Genomic DNA, 20858 nt, shown 5'->3' with positions numbered 1-20858 from the left:
CCCAGAGGCTGTAATCCCAGATGCGAGCTGGACTCCCCGTGGGCACTGACAGTGCCGGAAGTCGCTCGGCGGCAACCAGTATCTTAGGACCTGCATCCCCAAGCGCTCGCACCAAGCCCCCTCCCCGGACACCTAATGTCCAGCCACGCGCGTCCTCGCCCCAGAAACAACGCTTCAGTCCCCGGGCAATGCCGCGGGCCCCTCAGCACCTTCTGGGCCGGTCCTGCCACGTTCCTGGGCATCCCTCCGTTCTGCCTGCAAAAGTGCTTGTGTCCCTTTACTGCCCAGCAACTTAGCGTCTCTATCCTGTGGGCATGAAAGACCCGAACGCTCCCAGGCGGAGGAAACCAAGGACGCCCCGGTCCCAAGGGCTCCTTAACAGGCGACACTTATTCAAGCCGACGACACCCTCGCCACACAGACCTCACCCGGACTGTCAGCAAGATCAGAAGCAAAAAAGAACAAATAAAAAGGTGCACATACCTAAAGACGAAGGCTCCTTGTCATGACAAGGGGACACTTGAGGTCTCTGGCTTAGAATAACAGCCTCCGTGCCAATGCAATGCCCGGGGCCGCCCGCACCTCGGCTCTGCAGACAGCCTGAGCGCGCTCACTCGGGGAAAGGGACAAAGGGTCGCGGGACGCGCTCGGACCCCGAGCGTCCAGGCCACGGCCCCGGCGGCCGACCTCCTGCCTCAGCTCGTAGCAGCCAGCGGCGGCGCTGGCTGAAGTTGCGGGGCCGGCTGAGCGCGGAGCGAGTGCGGCGGCGGCCGCGCGGGGGGCGGGGGGCGGGGAGAGCGGGGGCGGGGCGGGCTCGGGGCCCGCGGCGTCGCCGGGGCGGGGAGGGGCGGGGGAGCCAGCTGCTTGACAGTTACTCCAGCCCAGCTCCAAAGGCTGCTCTTTGCTGTCGGCGGCCAGCTGATCGCCGCCACGCCGTGGTCCTTGACACGGGCTGGTGTCACCGCTTTGGAGTTATCCCTGGAATTCGCGCAGGGGACCGAGGGCATTGGAGGGAGACGGGAGAACAGCCGAGGCCAGCAAAGGCTCTTTCAGCTAACCTTTTGGAATTTCGAAGAGAGGCTGTGCATCGAAATAATGCGCTGGGGCGACATCGGTGACGTGTGCGTGCGTGTGTATGTGTGTGTGTGTGTGTGTGTGTGTGTGTCTGTGAGTGTGAAGTTGGTTGCCCCTGGCAAGAGTCGTGTTGGAAAGCCCCCTTGACGTTTGCTTTGTGTGGGCTCTCGGCTAGAGCTTGTTTGAGCAGCGAAATCTTATAACAATGGGGAGAAACAGAATTGTCTTGTTTTGTTTTGGCAGATGAGAACTATACATAATATGTTTTCTTTAGGAAAGTGTGGAGCTGGCAGGCAAAGACATTCCATGGAAAGAGTCTTTGGAGTGGAAACTGTCCAATCCTGGGAGTGTACAAAGACCCAGAGACAAGGTCTTGCCTCTTTTCTTAAATAGGGAATCCCTTATTAGGTCTCAGTTTCCTTATCTGTAAAGTCATCATCCTGAATGAACTGTGTACCTAGAGTATGTTAAATAGAATGGTGTATCCCTGTTCCCAACTTGGATGAGACTCAGTGAGTTTAGATACGGACGAAAAGAGAACATTTGAGGACACTGTGTCCTTACCCAGTGGTGATAAGGAGACTGCATCCTCACACCTGGGTTCTGAGACACTCAAACCATACCCTAATCAGCTACATCATAGCTGACTTAAGGATTTAACAGGAGGAGCAGAGTGTGCTTGATGCCTAGAAAGGGCACCCAAGAGCAAGCCCTGGTCACCAGGTCACTGCCTTAGACCATGGAGGGCAGCCTGAGCAGTGAGTGCCTTGACAGGCTGCATGCTTCATGACAGCTGGATTTTTCCACACACCCACCTCCCTCTGTACTTCTTCCAACTGACTAGTTCCTAACAGCACTCATTTTTCCCAAAGAGACTTTCCTTCAGAAGAGAAAATGTGTTGACCACATGATACTAACATTCCAGTCTTCCTGGCAAGTTATTCCTCGTATGTGTTCAATAATTGGTATTCTGGTCAATATGTGTTCCTAGTGAGTTAGCTTGACTTGACATAATCCTTAGGATGCTGAACGCTACTATTCATTGGTTTTCTTCTTATACTCTAGACTCTGGAGCGGATGCGCTTCCCTGGTGGCTCAGCTGGTAAAAAATCCATTTGCAATGTAGGACTGGGTTCAGTTCCTGGGTTAGGAAGATCCCCTGGAGAAGGGAACAGCTACTCACTCTAGTATTCTGACCTGGAGAATTCCATGGACTGTATAGTCCATGGGGTCACAAAGAGTCAGACATGATTGAGCGACTTTCACTGAAGCAGATACTTTACAAGCACTGTATCATTTTTCCTAACTATAAGTTTTCATATTAAAAAGCAGAGACATTACTTTGCTGACAAAGGTCCATTGAGTCAAAGCTATGGTTTTTCCAGTAGTCATGTATGGATGTGAGAGTTGGACCATAAAGACAGCTGAGCACTGAAGAACTGATGCTGTTGAACTGTGGTGTTGGAGAAGACTCTTGAGAATCCCTTGGACTGCAAGGAGATCAAACCAGTCAATCCTCAAGAAAATAAGTCCTGAATATTCATTGGAAGGACTGATGCTGAAGCTGAAACTCCAATACTTTGGCCACCTGATTCGAAGAACTAACTTCTTGGAAAAGACCCTGATGCTGGGAAGATTGAAGGTGGGAGGAGAAAGGGACAACAGAGGATGAGATGGTTGGGTAGCATCACCGACCCAATGGACATGAGTTTGAGCAAGCTCCAGGAGTTTGTGATGGACAGGGAGGCCTGGTGTGCTGCAGTCCATGGGGTTGCAAAGAGTCGGACATGACTGAGCAACTGAATTGACTGATAAGTCTGTAGTAGGTATTAATGCTCCCATTTCATAATGGGAAAACCAAGATTCAAGGGAGTTAATGTGACTTGTCCAAGGTGACACAATTGAGTAAACTTTAGATACTTGTGCAAAAGCTGGATTTTGACACTTGCAAACTTGGATGATGGTGGCCCTACCATCCTGTCTGTCATATATCCTTCTTCCCTTCAGCCTGGACCTGGGTTCATCCCTGTTGTATCCTTGTTGATACTTGACAGCTGAGCCCAGGTTTTGCAGATATTTCCTTATTCTACCTCCTTTCTCTTTTACCTATTCCACGACCCCCCCCCCCCAACCCAGTCCTTTCCAGCCTCAATAAATTTGAGAGTCATAAAGGTCCAAACAGCTCCACAACCCCTACAGCATTTCTTGGCCTACTACAGTGGCCATAAATAAAACTGCTATTGAAACATTCATTCATACAATAAGTATTTGTGGAGATCTGAGAAAAGGATGGGGGGAAAACAAATGCTCTCCTCATGCCCCACTCAAATAGTTTACAACCTAAATGGTGATACCCCAATTAAGTGTGGGGACTGAATGACATTGTTTAAGACAATGGCAAAATAGACCACAAGGACAGGTAGGATTAAATCAGAAGATACACTCTTCCCTCCTCCCACCAAAGTAAGCAAAACCAGCAGGAGGGAGAGGATGGAACCTGGATATCCTCCTTTAAAAGATAATTAGAATTAGGGCAAGCAAAAAGTGGTTCTAAAGGTAGGTTGAGGCACTTTACAGAGGACTAAATGGAGTTCTAAATATACATAAACATCTCAGATGGGTATTCAGGGCCCTGCAGTGGGGTCTCATCTATTCATTCAGGGCTTTAAGTCATGTTCTTGTGCTAAAGAGACCCAGTTTTCCTACGCTGCAACGACGGAGCCCACGTGGTGTGATGAAAGATCCTGCATGTCTCGACGAAGATCCAGTGAGCCACAACAAAGACCCGACACAGCCAAAAGAAATAAATATTAAAAAAAAGATTCCCAGATTTACATTTCCAACTCAGAACTCTCCTCTAAGGTCCAATATCCGAGTACCTATTTAAAATTCCTGTTAATTTCTTGCTGGCCAATTCTTGATTCTCTTCCTCATAAACCCAAACTGATCTTCCTCTATTCTTAACCATCTTAGTTAAAAATAGAATAAATGGCACCAATATCCAACCCACTGCTAGAGGGCCAGAAATCAGGAAATCATTACTGATGCCTCTTCTTTCTTCCCACACTCAATTCACCAACAAAACCTGTTGCTCTATCTCTGACAGTTCTCATTCTTGGTTACCTCTCTCCAGCTCTACTACCACCATCCTTCTCTGGGATCCTTCATTTCTAGCCTGTATCACCTGATCTCCTCGACACCACTTTGCTCTTCCCTAGAATCCATTCTTTACTGTGGCGGGACAACTTTAAGACGGTCCTTAATGATTCCCACCCCTTAGTATTCACACGCTCATGTGATCCCTTCCCCATGAGTGTGAACCTAGTGACTTACTTCTAACCAATAGAATATGGCAAATGGGCTGAGATATCACTTCCATGATTAGATGATAAAAGATTTTGATGTCTATCTTGCTAGTTGAATCTGTCCCTTGCTGGCTTTGATAAAGCAAGCTGCCATGTTGGAGACTCTTATATGACAAGGAACCGAGGTCCTCAGTTCAGTAGCTCACAGAAATGGAATCTTGCCTTCATATTAGCTCAAAAGTGGATCTCTCCTCAGTCAAGCCTTCAGATGAGACCCTAGCCCTAGAAAACACATTGATTGCAGCCTGAAGCTTTTCCTGAACTCCTGACTCACAGAAACTGTGAAATAATAAGCACGTGCTGTTTTAAACAGCTGAATTTGTGACAATTTGTTAGGTAGCAATAGATAACTCATACAGAAAGAGTAATCTTTAAAAATAAAAATTATGTTGTGGTCGCTATCCTGCTCAAAACTCTGCCTTCATTCCTCACTTATTATAAAATAAAATCAAAAATCCATGACAATGCTTACAAGATCTTGGTGAGCCGATCCTTTTCAGCCTTACTTATGTCTCCAGCCTCTCTTTTACTAACCTCAGGTCACTAAGGTCGGCCTTCTTTCAGTTCCCTAAATGTTCCAAATCACTTCTCAGAGAGGTCTTCCCTGACCACCTACATCTTTAAGTATATTCTTCCCCTCAGTTCTTCTTTTTTAATGCGCTGTGTCTTTTATAGCACCAGTTGTGAATTGAAATGATTTTCTTTACCTTTTTAGTTGTCCGTGTCTCTTTTTCACTGAACTGTGAGCTCATAGGGCTCCCCAGGTGGCGCACGCAGTGTGAGATCATAAGGGCAGAGACTGTTTCTGCCTTATATATCGTGGTATCCCCAGCACAGAGCAAGAGCTGAGCAACTAATTAGTGAATGAAAGATGAATAACTCTGCCTTTCTGGAGCACACCTGGACTCTTACCTTGATCTTTTTATTTCCTTCGTCAGCCCCACCCCCAGCCTATCTCCGTGCCCATAGCCTTCACCCCATTTCCTAACAGCCACATCTATTCATTAAGATCCAGTTTCAGTCCTCTAGTCTGTATCTGTTTCCCCCAGATCTCTTGCCTCTTTCCCTGCATTCTCACTTCAGAACTTTCACAGCATCTTAGATCTTAACATCTCCTGAGATGCTGGGCAACCGCCACTTTGTATTATGGTTAATTATGTAGAGTCTAGTGGTTCCAAACGTTTCTCCATTTACCTCATTCTAGAGAAAGAAGCCTGGAAAGAAGTACAGTTATGCAGGAAAAGTCTTGGGAGAAATAAGAGCTACTACAGATTAGCTTCACTAGCATTAGTAGTCTATCACTAACCAGATTAGATTATAATAGACTACCTAGGAAAAGTCTAGGGGGAAGAGCAGGGTCTAACACCCACCCTGAAGAGAAGTAGATTTCTGTTTCCCCACTGTATTAGTCTGCTACGACTATCATAACAAATACCATATACTGGGTGGACTTAGACAACAGAAATGTGTTTTTGCACTCTTCTGGAGACTAGAAGCCCAAGATCAAAGTTCTGGCTGATTTAATTTCTGGTGAGGGCTCTCTAATTCTGTCTCAAAAACTTCACCACTTGAAGCATTCAGAGATACACTCGTGTAGCCCTGGAAACCTCATCCAGGAAAACAGTGAAGCCCAGAGTTCATTAGGCACTGGTGGTGGGGGTATTATAGAAATCTCCTCTAGTGTAAGACTTTGTCATGCTTTCACACCAATGGAAATAAATGACCTTTTCCAAAGCAGTCAACAGTTTAACACCGTCCCTATCCATGCATCAATTTTAATTTAACAGCCCAAGGGACAAATGGTGGAGAAGGAAATGGCAGCCCACTCCAGTATTCTTGTCTGGAGAATCACATGGACAGAGGAGCTTGGTGGGTTGTAGTCCATGGGGTCACAAAGAGTCAGATACAACTGAAATGACTTAGCAGCAGGGACAAATGAGGACTTCCCAGGTGGTGCTAGTGGTAAAGAATCCGCTTGCCAATGTAGGAGACATAAGAGCCATGGGTTTGATCCTTGGGTCGGGAAGATCCCCTGGAGAAGGAAGTGGCAACCCACTCCAGTATGCTCGCCTGGAAAACTCCATGGACAGAAGAGCCTGGTAGGCTACAGTCCAGAGAGTCACACAGTCAGACACTACTGAAGCAACTTAACAGCAGCAGCAGGAGGGAAAAATGATAGCTATTATTTCAACTCAGGTGCCAGGCACTCTGATAAGGGCAGGAACCACAGAGATAAACAGGAAAGTCATGGAACCCATCTTGAGGAGCCTGGTTGTAAGGACAGCTGTAAATAACTGAGGTGGGTGTTATGAAAGAGGAAGTATTATGGGTGCTATGGGAACTGTGATTATTTTTGGTGCCATAAAACAGGGTGTTCAGCAGCACTGAAAAGGGTCTTTTCTGAAAACTGAATTTCATTGTTTTCCTCTCATGGGCATATTTAAGGCCAGATTTTGTTTAGGGGACGGAATTGGTCATGCCAGGCTCTGTTCTTTGCACCACCAATCAATCTTAGTAAATGCACAATTCATTAGAAGAAAGCAGAAGAGCATCTGAAGTGCAGCCAATTGTTTCCTGATTTAGAGCGTCAGATATTTAATGCAGGATTCAGAACATGTCTGAAGACCTACTGCCATTATGAAGTGAAGTGAGTGCTCTAACCGCAAGGTGCCAGAGATCTGCTTTTACCTAGGCACCTCTATCCATTTGTATTTCTCTATGTATTCCTTCTGCCTACGATGCTGGTGCATTCGGGCTTTTACTCTCTGTTTAGTTAACTAGTCCTGGAGAGAGGTAGCCAGATAGAGCTGAGATCGAATCTTTCTTCAGAACTATGATGTTTAATATCCAAGTGGATAGCATATCTAACATCCTGATTCTGAAATTCCTTCTCTACTCTTATGACCTTCCCCCATAGGCATTTGGTCACCCAACTGCAAGGCCAAATCATGACTGGGAATGCTGCCATGAAAGAGGAAGATGCTAGAACTCCTCTCTCCTACTATAACTCTTTACCCTCCCCCCTTGCTCACCTCTACTAATATTTCACTTGTTGCTATAACCAATTTTTCTCTATTCCCTTTTATTTGTTTTTTATAATTCAATGTATTTATTTTTAATTGAAGGATAATGAATCAACATGAATCAGCCACAGGTATACCTATGTCCCCTCCCTCTTGAAACTCTCACCCACTTCCCTCCCCGCTCCACCCCTCCAAGTTGTTACAGAGCCCTGGTTTGAGTTCCTGAGTCACACAGCAAATTCCCATTGGCTATCTATTTTACATATGGAAATGTATATGCTTTCATGTTACTCTCTCCATACATCCCACCCGCTCCTTCCTCCTCCCCTCCTTTATTTCTATTTTTCTAGTTTATGGAGTGCATAAGAATCACTCTGAGATGGAGTTTAAAATGCAGATTTTGATTTTTTAATTCAGTCATATGAACAAGCATGCTGACGATTCTGCTATGGTTGTCTCAGAGCTTACCTTGGGACACACAGGTCTGGGTAAGGTCCCAACAGGCGCCCGGCCCTCGTGGCACTACAGTGTGTTTCCAAAAGCCTTTCAGCTGCATCCCCATCTCTCCGCAGCACCCAGTCTAAGCCTTGGCTCTTCCTATCATGACGGTGTCCGGGAAACAGCCTTACAAAAAGTGCTGGACTTTGAGTTGAAACACGCGGGTTGTAAACTCGGGACAAATCTGGACCCTTGTGATCTCAGGGGCCTCACTTGTCAAATAAAGGATTTGAACCACTTGATCACCAAGCTTCCTTGGGCTCTAACATTTGATACTTTCTACTTCTGCCTTTTTGCTCAGGCCATTTCCACTGCCTGTAAACTTTCTGCTGAGAATTGCCCATCATGTTTTCTTTTACCTCTGAGGTTTGTCTCTAAAAACCCTGCCTAGCCAGAAAGCCTGGTTCAAACACTGCCTCCTTTCCCGATGCCTTCCTTGGCCCTCCACATTCTGCCTGTATCCTCCTGCAAGTCCCTTGTGTGTCCCCTGAATAAGACCCTATCACACACCTTCCTTCCAGCCTAAATATTTGGTACGAATCTCCTCATCAGTTTATAAACTCCTTGATGTCAGGAACTATGCTTACTACCACTTACAGCATTGTAACTTCTATATTAAAGAGCGTAGAGAATCATCAGTAACTATCGACTATGCTTGGAACGAGAGCACATAGTGTCCCTGCTGCCTTCTGTCACCTTATCCCCTGGAAAAAGTATGTTTACAAGCCTGTATTTTTTGACATCAGAGCTGGACCTATAGAAGTACGTTTCAACCTAATAAATGACAGCTGAGTCTTGCTCGCTACTCTCTGAGCTGCTGAGAGCAGAACCCCATTCTCCCTTGCCCGTGTCTGCTTCTGATGATAAGGTCCTCAAGGGAGCAGGCATCTCATGCTGTTGTTTTCTTACCATTGTCACACATATCTGCTTGCACAATGGGAAACTAGTTGGGCCAACACCCTCAGCATTTTAGTGTGTCCCAGGAGTGGATGCCTGGGGGGTCTGAAATCAGGCCTATGCATTCAGGCACATGATCCAGTCTTAAACCCCTCCTTCACCCCCACTTCCAGCTTCTGCACCAAGTGACCTGGAAGTTGCATGGGTGAAAGACAGTCAGCAAAATGTCCAACGCTGACAGGAAATAAAATATGTCCTGCATGGAGCAAACAACCCCCTTCTGTCCAACAACTTGAGATTGGATTTCTCGTATATTACTATTATATTACAAGGAGTGGTCATTTTCTGCAATAATTAATTTATAAAAATCACTTGCCAATTTTTTGATGTCAAGCCCCATTACACAATAATGTAATCTAGACCAGCTATTTAATAGTTTATGTATACATGTATATATATGTTTATATGTATAGAACTTGGAGGGCATTATGCTAAGTGAAATACATCAGACAGAGAAAGACAAATACTGCATATCACTTACATGTGGAGTCTAAAATATACAACAAACTAGTGAATATAATGGAAAAGAAGCAGACTCACAGATACAGAGAACAAACTAGGGGTTACCAGTGGGGAGGGTAAGAGGAGAGGGAAACATGGTTAAAAGGTATAAACTGTTAGGTATACAATATGCTACAAGGATACAATACAGGGAATATAGCAAGTATTTTTGATAACTATAAATGAAACATAACATTTACAAATTATGAATCATTATATTGTACACCTGTAGCATATAACATTGTATATCAACTACACTTCAATACTTAAAAAACTCATATTTATTTATATAACATAACCTAAATCCTCTTGTATTTTTAAAAATTGTTAAGGGCCTTGGGGAACACCCTGAAAGAGTCTTGGGAAACCTGAGGGCTCCTCAGACTATATTTTGAGAACCTCTGCTCTAGACTGACAGACATTTTGGTAGAATGTTAACTTTACAAATTCCTATAGCTCTGAACCCAGTAAGGCTGAAGGTAAATAGTATCAATTGAACAAATACTGTTGCACAAATACATTAAAAGGATAAAATAATGCAGAACGAATGCAGAAGTGACTGGAGACTATCGCCATGCACATATACACACAGCGCTAGGAGCTTGACGTGTAGGCTTTCCTTAAGGTTCTAAATTGACTTTCACTTCATAATGAATCTTTTTCCTTTTTCTCCCATTATCAGGGGAAACATAAAGGAGGACATCTGTCTGTACGGTTCTCCAAGGTGATGTACTTATATTGTGTCCCCGGGCCCCTGTGGCTTGCAGATTGTCCCATGCAGCCCTTTCCTGTTCTTTCTCCACCTTTATCACCCCTGCTGCTGTCTGCCCTGGCGCTCCCCACGGAGGGACCAATCAATGTCCAGTGATGCCCAGTAGGGTTTGGCCAATGGGGAGCCTCAAAAGAGATTAGAAGAGGGGAAAGGAGTGAGGTGAGGATGTTAATTCTGAGGCTCCTCCCTCTGAGGTCACATTGGGCTGGCTGTACCCTTTCACAAAAGATGACTGCTCCCCCCCAACCCCAGGCAGCCTTTCTATATAGTTCTCTCTCTTTGCAGGTTCTAGAAACCTCTTCCTCTCCCATCCTTTGGAGCCAGGTCGTGTTGCCTTCATTCTGCCCACTGCTTCCCCGACACTCTACTGATTCAGACCTCCATAAGTCATCTCTTTGTAAATAAACTTTCTTGGAATTATTCTCATATGAGCCAGCCATCCATTTCCTAATACTCCCCTAAGTAATTCACATTAATAACAGCCTATTGACTATTGAAAAAAAGTTTTAAATATGCTTTTAGCCAGTCATTCATATTTTTAAAAATATTTTTTCTTTATGTAGCTCCTTGAATTTTTTTCATTTCTCTTTCAATTTTAGGCAAGATCTGTTGTTACACATAATCCCGTTCAATTTCTTTTCTCCTTATTGTCCCCCAGCAATGTACAAATCTTTCTAAAGGCTGATCCCTCTGTAATGCATGAAATCGAGACCGTTAACTTCAGGAGGTGATTTTAGGAGGAATTACAGACCTAGAAACCATTTTACTTAAAACTTTTTCGCTGCTTGTTAATCTTCACCATCTTCATGGACATTATTCTGGAGTCCAATTCACATCCGAAACAGGTCTCTGAGGTTAACTGGCTGTCGCTATCATTTAAGCAAAGCCGGATGAGTTGAAGGGAGGATCAAGGTGGCTTAGAACACAAGGGAAAGGTTCTGAAGCCACAAATGAGATTCCTCCTAGCTGTTCACTCTTCTCTGCAGCCACTCAGCTCATATTCCTGCTCCTGGAGCTGGGAGTCCAGCTGCATGTTTAAAAGGCTGGTATCTCCTCTCTGAGGCCTGGAAACCATTAGCTCTCCCTGCTAGCTAGGGCATCCAGTGCCTCTTTTCCTTCCTAAATCACCCTTTCCCAGCCTCCACCTCCGCGATCGATCGGGGATACTGGATACAAGCTCCAACCCCGTGGGCCCCGCACAGTTTCGCTTTGCAGATGGGAAAGCGGAAATCTGACTCTTGCGGCAGGGCTTGTTCGACCCACAAAGCCTTCTTTGGTAGCAGGGACCAGGCTTGGCCCCACTTCCCCTCTTTCCTTCTCTGCTCACACACAATTCACGTCCCTGGCAGCTTCAGAGAGAAGCTGTGACAACGGGATGGGGCGCCGTCACCCTCCATAATTAGCCAGGCAGGCAGGGCTGCTGTAATATCACAGCGTTGGCAGAGCTCTCGCACCTATTAAATTATTCACGCCGCCGAAGTGTCATGGGCTGTCACGTTCAAAATAGGTCATTCTTGCTCAGGCTGCTGGAGGTGAAAATTTCACAGCGATGGCAACACATCCAAGTGCCTTGGTTTCAGCCAATCTCCAAAGTAAGGGGCTGCTCCAAGCAACCCTCTATTAAATTATTTTTCATTGAATCTCAGTTATGCTTTCATGAGCGGCAGCAGGGCTGGAACAGCTGTCTGCTGGCAGGCACGAGAACTGGGGGGGGTGCAAGGCTTCATTTCAGCCTCTTCCTTCACTGACCTGTCCTCAATGAGCCTCAAGGGGCTGCTTGAAGAATATAAATCTGAACACCTGTTCTCGTCTGCTCCCTGTACCCAAGACGGCTGTAAAGTCCGAATGAGGGTGTAAGCTCTGGGCACCGGCAGGGTTTAGAAGAAGGAAAGCACACAGGCCTCTCTGAGAAGTGCCTCTCAGCCCTGGGTGCCGCATTCAAAGAGTAATTCAAGTTCAACAGCTGTGGGGCGTGCGTCCCTGCGTTTCAGATCCTAATTTGCAGACATTCGGGTCTCTTCAGCACTTAGAATACACTTGGCCTCTTGTCGGCATAGATATACTAGTCAACTCAAGTGCCTGGTGGTGGAATACAAACATTTGACTGGCTATTGCAGGGTCTGGGGAATTACTGGCATATGAATATGTTCTTTTAACGGTTTTCAAGGATACAAAAGACTATCTTACAGGAGGAAGAACAATTTTCCTCTAGGATTAGAATAAAGAGAAGTGATTGAAGACACAGCTCGTGGGGCTTGAGTTAAAATACAAGCGAATGTGCTGATTGCTGGCTCTTGACTGTTAAATGGATATGTGACTGACAGAGACTGATAATCTCCTTGGGGAAAGGGGAGAAAGGCAGGGAAGTTAGCAATGGGATTGACCCTAGCCTATCTCCTATTAGGAGAACACGTACAAAAACCTCTAAAGAGGTCTCTTTCAGCTGAGATGCTATGGATGTACAGCCTTGGAGCAAAAGGGTAAGAAATGCACGCATCTTAACATGGTGAACCTAGCACCAAATGCAGGCAGGCCACGTGAAGAAGGGGAGTTCACAGATGCATTTCCATCGTCATTCTATATCTCATAACAGTGCTCCCAAAGATATGAAGCCCTCTCCTCCAAATATTCACCCGCAAGAAGCCTGTCCAGATGACCCACCCTCCCCGTCTCCATCTTTCCTTTAATTTCCCTTAAGTGTTTGTGCACAGTTTGTATTGCATTCTCCAGCTCCTAGTTTTATGGAACAGCCCATGCAGGTGATACAGCCCAATCTCCATAAACTGGAGATAAATCTATGAATAATTCTCAATTATGTATATGCTGCTTTATCATCAACATTTCAACAGATATTTCCTAGTGCCCACTATGCCGGGTACTTGGAGAGGGACTTCAAGAAGTCATCCCCCTGTTTATAGCTCAACTATCTCCAAGTGGATTCCTACTTCCCCATCAGGGCAATACTGCCTCCACCCCAAGCCTACTTCTCCAGCAGCCTTCCTCACCTCAATAAAGAGCAGCCCATCCTTCCAGAAGCCTGGATCAGAGTCTTGGAGTCATCCTTAGTGCCTTTTCCCCCCACCTCCAGAATTCAATCACTATCAGGCCTGGTAAGCCCCACCAATTCTCTTCTGGACCGTTGCCATCTTCTCCTAACTGGCTCCCCTGCTTTTGCCCTTTATGCCATTTTAATTTTCCAGACAGTGGTCAGATAATGCTTTTGAGAGGCAAACCAGATTATGTCACTCTGCCCAACCTTCACCAGTGGTTCCCCATCTCCCATAGAGCTAAAACCCAAATGCTTACAATGGCCTGTAAGACTGTACAAGAGCTGGATCCATCCCCCTAACACAGCCCCCAGGAACCTCTTGGATCAAATCTTCTACTGCTCTCAGTCTTGCTCATGTTATGCTGCAGCCACGCTGGCCTTCTGATTCTTGCTGGAACCTTCCCCTTCTGATATCCAGGTCAGCCTTGCAGTCCCTTCAAGCCTCTGGGCATTTGCCAGCACAGCCTTCTCTGACCACCACGCTCTATTCTTCTCATCCTGCGCTGACTTTTACTCCGTAGCACTTCTCTCCATCTGACACATCATGTTTTCACTTGTTTGTTTCCTGTCTGGCTCCCTCTACCACCAGCAGAACTCCACCAGGGCTGGGGCTTTGTCATAGTCACTGCTGATCCCAAGAGCTGAGTAGACCTGAATCTGGCCCATGGTAGACTATCAACAGATAGTCTTTAATGAATGAAAAAATAATCCATTTTCTATCCCTATATAGTTCATAAGCTCCTGACGGGGTGCCTCTGCTAATTATGCTACTCTTTTTTAGACGAGCTTCAGTAAGCGCTAACCTCAAAATATTTATTCAGAGATTCTAAAACTGATTTCCAACTAGGCAGACATTGGTAGGAAAAATTCCCAGATCTAACTCTTAAACATCCTGTTATGGAGAAAACAGTCCTTTTAAGATTGTGTCAGATATGCCCAGAATCAGCTCCCTGGAACCATTTCTATCTCACATGAGAATTCAGTTCCCTGCTGTTAAGTTTACATAGCTCAAGAAAAAGCAACTGTTTTGCAGACTTTCAGGAACTGCCTGTTCTTTCCTGTTTCTTGGTATAGCTATTCCTAATTTTTTTTTAATGTGGAAATATATATATACGTAAATATAATGCATGCAATGTAAGATTTACCATCTTAATCATTTTTAAGTGTACAGTTTAGTAGTGTTAAGTTCATTCACATTGCTGTGTAACCAATCTCCAGGACTCTTTTCATTTTATAAAGCTGAAGCTATACTCATTAAACAACAACTTCCCACTTCCTCCTCTGCCACCTCTATTTTATTTTTATTTATTATTTTCCACCCCCTGCCAATCACCATGCCATTTTTTGTCTATAAATTTGATAACTCTAGACACCTCATATTCATGATTATATAGTGATTTGTCTTTCTGTGACCAGCTTATTTCACCAAGCTTAATGTCCCCAAGGTTTATCCAGGTTAGAGCATGCCAGAATTCCCTTCCTTTTTAAGGCTGAATAATATTCCATTGTGTGTACATACCGTATTTTGTTGACCCATTTATCTGCTGATGGACATTTGTGTTGTTCTGCCTTTCGACTATTGTGGATAACGGGGCTATGAACATGGATGTACCACTATCTCCTCAAGACCTTGCTTTCAGTTCTTTTGGGTACAAGGCCAGAGGTGGAATTGCTATCATATATTAACTCTACTTGTAATTTTTTGAGGAATTATACCTGCTTTCCAAAGTGGCTGCACCATTTTACAGTCTCACTGACAGTGCATAATGGCTCCCAAACTCTTTTTAACAGTAATATATTTTTCCCCTCCAGCAGGTTAGAACTGCTCAGAGATGTCTAATAGTGCTGAACATTCCAGCTCCTCTCAATGCTTAGCAACTAGGAGCCAAGTGGCCCTACCAAACGTGCAAGGGTGTGTGGGGTGGTGTTTTTCACTCTCTCCTTCATGCCTGTTTTGAAAAGGCTTCCTTGTCCTCAAATTAACATGCAGGCTGTGTGGACACCGGCAGGTCTGTCTTACAGAAGAGGGCAGCGGGCAAGAGCCAGCACTGTTTTGAGGATGACCAAAGTTCTGCTAATCCCATGTAGTCTCCTAATGTAAAGGGGGTTGTATTTCCAATTTGTGGTTTATTTGAATGATGCCCCAGCGTCTGGCACTATCACTCCTTGATGAACTGGGAGACTTGGGGTGACGTGTGTGGAAAAGCCAAGAAGATGGCACTGAGTCACGCTCATGCATCAATCATCTCTTACAAGGAGGTCCAAGGATTTCAGATCTCAGGGACAAAGAACCCAAAGAGTCAGATGAAGAGGACAATGCCTTGAAGTGATGCAGCGGTGTAAGTGGGAGGGGCCCTGGACACCTCCTGACTGTCACCTTCCTTCACCTAACGGAGAATAGGGCCTTAGTCCTCCTCTGACTCTCTCCTTACTTGATGGATGCTACTGTCTCTACCCTCTCCCACCCCCATGTTCTGTCTTTGGTTTTGTCTTAAACTATCAATTTTTCATCATCCTACCAGCCGATGTTACAAAGCAATGTAATTTGAGGGACATGTGTTCTCGTACAAAGGCTATTTAAGAGGGAACAAATCTCATCTTAAAAGGGATTTAAAAATGATAGGACTCTCTCAGCAGACATGAAAAGGGGAAGAGCTGGTGAGCGAAATGGTTAAGAAACTCTCAATGACCTTAAGCGGCAAAATGATGGAACCTGATGACCTAAACCAGAGGTCAGCAGGCTTTTTCTGTAAAGAGTCAGAAAGTAAATATTTTAGGCTTTGGGATCCAAGATGTAAAAAATGAGAAAATTGTTTACATACATATAACAAGAGAGGAAACCAAATCTCACATTTTATATGGGCAAAATTCAAAATATAATAATTGAGCACTTTTTTATGATAATACCAGTCCACTAAGGGACTTCCCTGGTGGCTCAGATGGTAAAGAATCTGCCTGCAATGCAGGAGACCCAGGTTCAATCCCTGGGTCAGGATGATCCCCTGGAGAAGGGAATGGCAATCCACTCCAATATTTTTGTCTGGAAAATTCCATGGACAGAGGAACCTGGGGGCTTTAGTCCATAGGGTTGCAAGGAGTTAGACATGACTGAGTGACTAACACACACAATCTACTAAGGAGAAGAATGGAATTCTTTTTCTTTGTGATAATATCTTGCTTAACTGGAGTTAAAGGTCAATGCTCCTGATCATCAAACTGATTGCAAATGCTCGTCTGTAAAAACCATTGCCATCTTGCAGGCTGGGCAGAAACAGGCAGTGGGCTGTGTCTGGCCTGCAGGCCATGGTTTGCCAACTCCTGCTCAGGTCAATGGGTGGGTAATGAGCTACTGACTTGCTATGCACAATTTTCAATGTTTCCCAGTAGCTTATAAAGGCATAAACGTCCACCTTTTGGGTGTATCATTAATGTTAGGAAGACATGCAGGGCTCTTCCCGTCTTCTGCACTGTAGTTCATAACATAAACGACAAGATATGTTGCCTTTTCTCTAACAGAGGCCAATGCTTCTGAGCCACCAGTGGTTGTCTTTCCAGGAGTGGGGAGGATCTGGGTTGACCACTTTTCAGTCTGCCCTCCTATAGCTGGGGCCATTTCCAGCCTGACCAGTCCTGTCCCTTTGTCCTACTCTTTTTGAGTGGTACTCAATAAAGATTTGGTGATTAATTCACAGTGGGTAGATCCTATTGATGTGCTTTCTATTCCATGAAGTATAATTATTAATATTAAACTACTGAACTAATGTTTGTCTTCCTGTAAACACATGGGCTTCCCAGGTGGCTCAGTGATAAAGAATTCACCTGCCAGTGCAGGAGACACAGGAGACATGAGTTCAATTCCTGGGTTAGGAAGTTCCCCTGGAGGGGAAATGGAAAGCCACTCCAGTATTCTTGCCTGGAAAATCCTATTCATAGAAGGAGCCTAGTGGGCTGCATACCGTCCATGGGGTCACAAAGAATTGGACACGACTGAGCATGCGCTTAATTTATACGCAAACAGATGACTATGCTTTTCTCCAGGAGGTTTTACCATTGAAAAATATCTTTAAACAGCAATGGAAGTAAAAACAAAGCAAAACACCACTAGAGGAAATGTTGTAGAGGCTTTGTTTAGAATCTTAATTACCATCCTAAAATGCTCTTAACATATACATAATGCAAGTTTCAATATAGAAAGCCCAGCCTTTATCAAGTTACTTTTTTAAAAGTACTCTGTAAAGTGGTGATGGGGAGGCAGTAACTGGGGTATGTTTACTGCAGGTAAATATTTACCCTGGAGAAAGGGCCTGTGTATCGTAAAGATAATGTTGAAGATATGATTCTTTACCTCCTGCATTCCTGACTGAGGCAAAGGGGACTCTCCACAAGAAAACTGCCATAGCTTATTTTAAAACTCTAAGAATTTTTAAAGGGAGACCAGATTGGTTAGTCCCCCCCACCAAAAAACAAAAAAAGAAAAAAAGGTAGGAAATCATGTATTTATTCTGTGTGATGGGGTTATTCTAAGCCCTGCCTTGGTCACATGGTGGAGGTGAGATAGCAAGCAGTCAGGCTTGTTAATTCATGAGCCAGACACACCTTTCTATGGAGACTGACATGAGCAGTCTCCATAGCTCTGCTCTCGTCAGCTAGGGTCTTTGTTGATCACAGGCCAAGAGTAGAAGAGGGAGATTGTATAGACTTGGGAGACTGGGACAGCTGAGAAAATCACAATGAAAAACCAACTGACATTAAGTTAGTAATGTAGCTAACCAGTAAGCCCTTACTGGTTTCCCATGATCTCAGACATTATCTCCATTAATATTAAGCGATTTGGGGGGAAGGTGACCACCATCTCCCATCATCATCATCACTATAATTATCATCATCTCCAAGTGGAAGAAGGGAAGTGAAACCTCTGAGGGGTTAGGTAACTTGCCTAAAGTCAAACTGCTATTAAGTTGACTTAGGTCTTTTGAGTACAGATATTTGGTTCTTTCAGCCCTGCTACCTTCTCTCAGTTTGGAAATCTGAATGGTTAAAAAAAAAAAAAATCAAAGATTTACAAACATGGGTGGCTCTAGAATCTTTGTGTGTGAAGTACTCAGTATAGCCCTGTGGCCAGAAAAAGGGTCTGTCCTTCTGTGGAAACTGTGCAGAGTAAGCATATGGGTTTTTACTCAGATTGTAGAGTGCAGATTATTCAAAATCGCAGTGTTTTCTGAAAAAGCTTTTTATCCTGCTTTATATTAAGACTCTAAATTATCATTTATTTTTTAGTCTTTAGAGATGCTAATGGAGATTAATAGGGTGCTGGTAAATGTCTCTTCTTGATAACCTTTGGCATGTAAACCAGAAGTTGAAGGGAAAGAAGTTGTTTTTCCTATTTCAGTCCATATAATTTATCTCAAAGTGGTGAAAGGTGCCTTCTACAAATTGTATCTGCGTATTTGATTCTTTGACACACTTTTCTTCAAACGCCATTCTATCAGTTCATTGGGCTGTTATAAATAGCAAAGAAAATCCCACCATAGAACATGCTTTCATATTTACTCCCTCTCAGAGTTTCCCGAATGCTAATTTAGAGAGAAAAAAAGTTATCTTCAACTGCTCAGCCAGCTGACTCAATCTGTGATCTGAAAGTCAAATTATTTTCTTCCTATTTCTCAGCTCAGTATTTCTTACACTGAATGGACAGTTTAGAATGACGTCAAGAGTCAGAAGAGACCAGCTGGTGTTCTCCCGTTGCTGTTTGAGTTGTATAGTACAAATATTTAAACTTTTAACCAATGATCCAAAGACTAAGAAGGAAAGATCTTCAGTGAAAAGAAGGCACTGCAACTTCATCACTTTCCAGAAAGCAGCAACTTGTTCTTTCTTCTCTTTCTTTTATTTAGAAATAATTATTTCACAGGGTTAAGCCTCCTAATACAGCAGAAGATCTTTTCTCTGTTTACCAGGTTATCTATTAATGACAATCTTTACAAAGCTTGACCCGGTGTTTTCTCTCTCCCTCAGCTGGAACTGGTTCAAAATTGGGAAAGGATTATGTCAAGGCTGTATATTGTCACCCTGTTTATTTAACTTATATGCAGAGTACATCATGTGAAATTCAGGGCTGGATGAATCACAAACTGGAATCAAGATTGCTGGGAGAAATATCAACAACCTCAGATAGTCAGATGACACCACCCTTATGGCAGAAAGTGAAGAGGAAATAAAAAGCCTCTTGATGACAGTGGAAGAGGAAAGTCAAAAAGCTGGCTTAAACTTAACATTCAGAAACTAAGATCATGGCATCCAGTCCCATTCACTTCATGGAAAATAGATGGGGAAATAATGGAAACTGTGACAGGCTTTATTTTCTTGGGCTCCAAAATCACTGCAAATGGTGACTGCAGCCACAAACTTAAAAGACTCTCGCTCTTGGGAAGAATAGCTATGAAAACCTATAGAGCATATTACTTTGCTGACAAGGTCCATATAGTCAAAGTTAGATGGCTGAATGGCATCACTGACTCAATGGACATGAGTTTGAGCAAGCTCTGGGAGATGGTAAAGGACAGGGAAGCTTGGCGTGCTGCAGTCCATGGGGTCACAAAGAGTTGGACACAACTGAATGACTAAACAACAACAAATGGTTTTTCTAGTGATCCTGAACAGATGTGAGTTCATAAAGAAGGCTGAGTGCCAAAGAATTAATGCTTTTTAACTGTGGTGCTGGAGAGGACTCTTGAGAGTCCCTTAGACAATAAGGAGATCAAACCAGTCAATCCTAAAAGAAATCAATCCTGAATATTCATTGGAAGGACCGATGCTGAAGCTCCAATATTTTGGCTACCTGATGAGATGAGCCGACCCATTGGAAAAGACCGTGATGCTGGGAAAGATTGAAGGCATGAGGAGAAGAGGGTGACAGAGGATGAGATAGTTGGATGGCATCAGCGACTCAATGGACATGAGTTTGAGCAAGCTCTGGGAGTTAGTGATGGACAGGGAAGCCTGGTGTACTGCAATTCGTGGGGTTGCAAAAGGTCAGATACAACTTAGCAAATGAACAACAGTTGGGAAAATAGACAAGTCACCCTGCCCAAAGTTCACATTTTCCTTACTTTCACAGTTTAACACCTAAAACTTTTACTTTGTATCCATAACTGATCTTAAACATCTTCTGCTTGAAGCCTCTGTTTAGCAGGATAAGGCATGAAAAGTGTAAGCTATGAAAAGTCCACATGTGAAAGAATGATGATAGTATAAATTATCATGAATTTGCCTTCTGGAGTGAAACTGGCCATTATACCTACTTTGTGATCGTTATCTCAGTCTATATGTCAAAATATTTCTCTTAAAAATATCTAAAAGTAATCAAGTAAATTGTTCTGTTTTTCTTGAAGGGAAATTCTTGCTAAGTGATGAGATAGGCTTTGTCTACACAGCACAAAGTGAAGTGGTTTTTCAGCTTATGACCTGGTTTGTCTATCAACAGGGATCGAACACTTAAGATACTTGTCAAATCCCTTCACTATGGATCGTACACATGCTATAGAATCATGCCCCTTCTAGTCAGTCAGGCACATCCACATTTCAGCTTCCCATAAACCAGCCTCCAACTCCAATTCAGC

At 44.0% G+C, this 20858-nt stretch overlaps 1 protein-coding gene across 7 annotated transcripts in view; it reads right to left on the bottom strand.

Annotated features, from left to right (window-relative positions):
• RIPOR2 (RHO family interacting cell polarization regulator 2) overlaps window positions 1–20858 on the bottom strand; it is a 211576-nt gene that overhangs the window by 82848 nt on the left and 107870 nt on the right. The window contains exon 1 of one of the 7 annotated variants that reach the window (XM_024983687.2): window positions 484–13873. The exons of 5 other annotated variants lie outside the window; for them this stretch is intronic. The gene's annotated coding sequence lies outside the window, so the exon portion shown is untranslated. 7 annotated transcript variants of the gene reach the window in all.

Source organism: Bos taurus, chromosome 23, assembly GCF_002263795.3.
Source record: "Bos taurus isolate L1 Dominette 01449 registration number 42190680 breed Hereford chromosome 23, ARS-UCD2.0, whole genome shotgun sequence".
In the NCBI taxonomy this organism is placed as follows: domain Eukaryota; kingdom Metazoa; phylum Chordata; class Mammalia; order Artiodactyla; family Bovidae; genus Bos; species Bos taurus.
The sequence above is the reverse complement of the archived record's forward strand: the minus strand, read 5'-3'. Positions and strand labels throughout refer to the sequence as shown.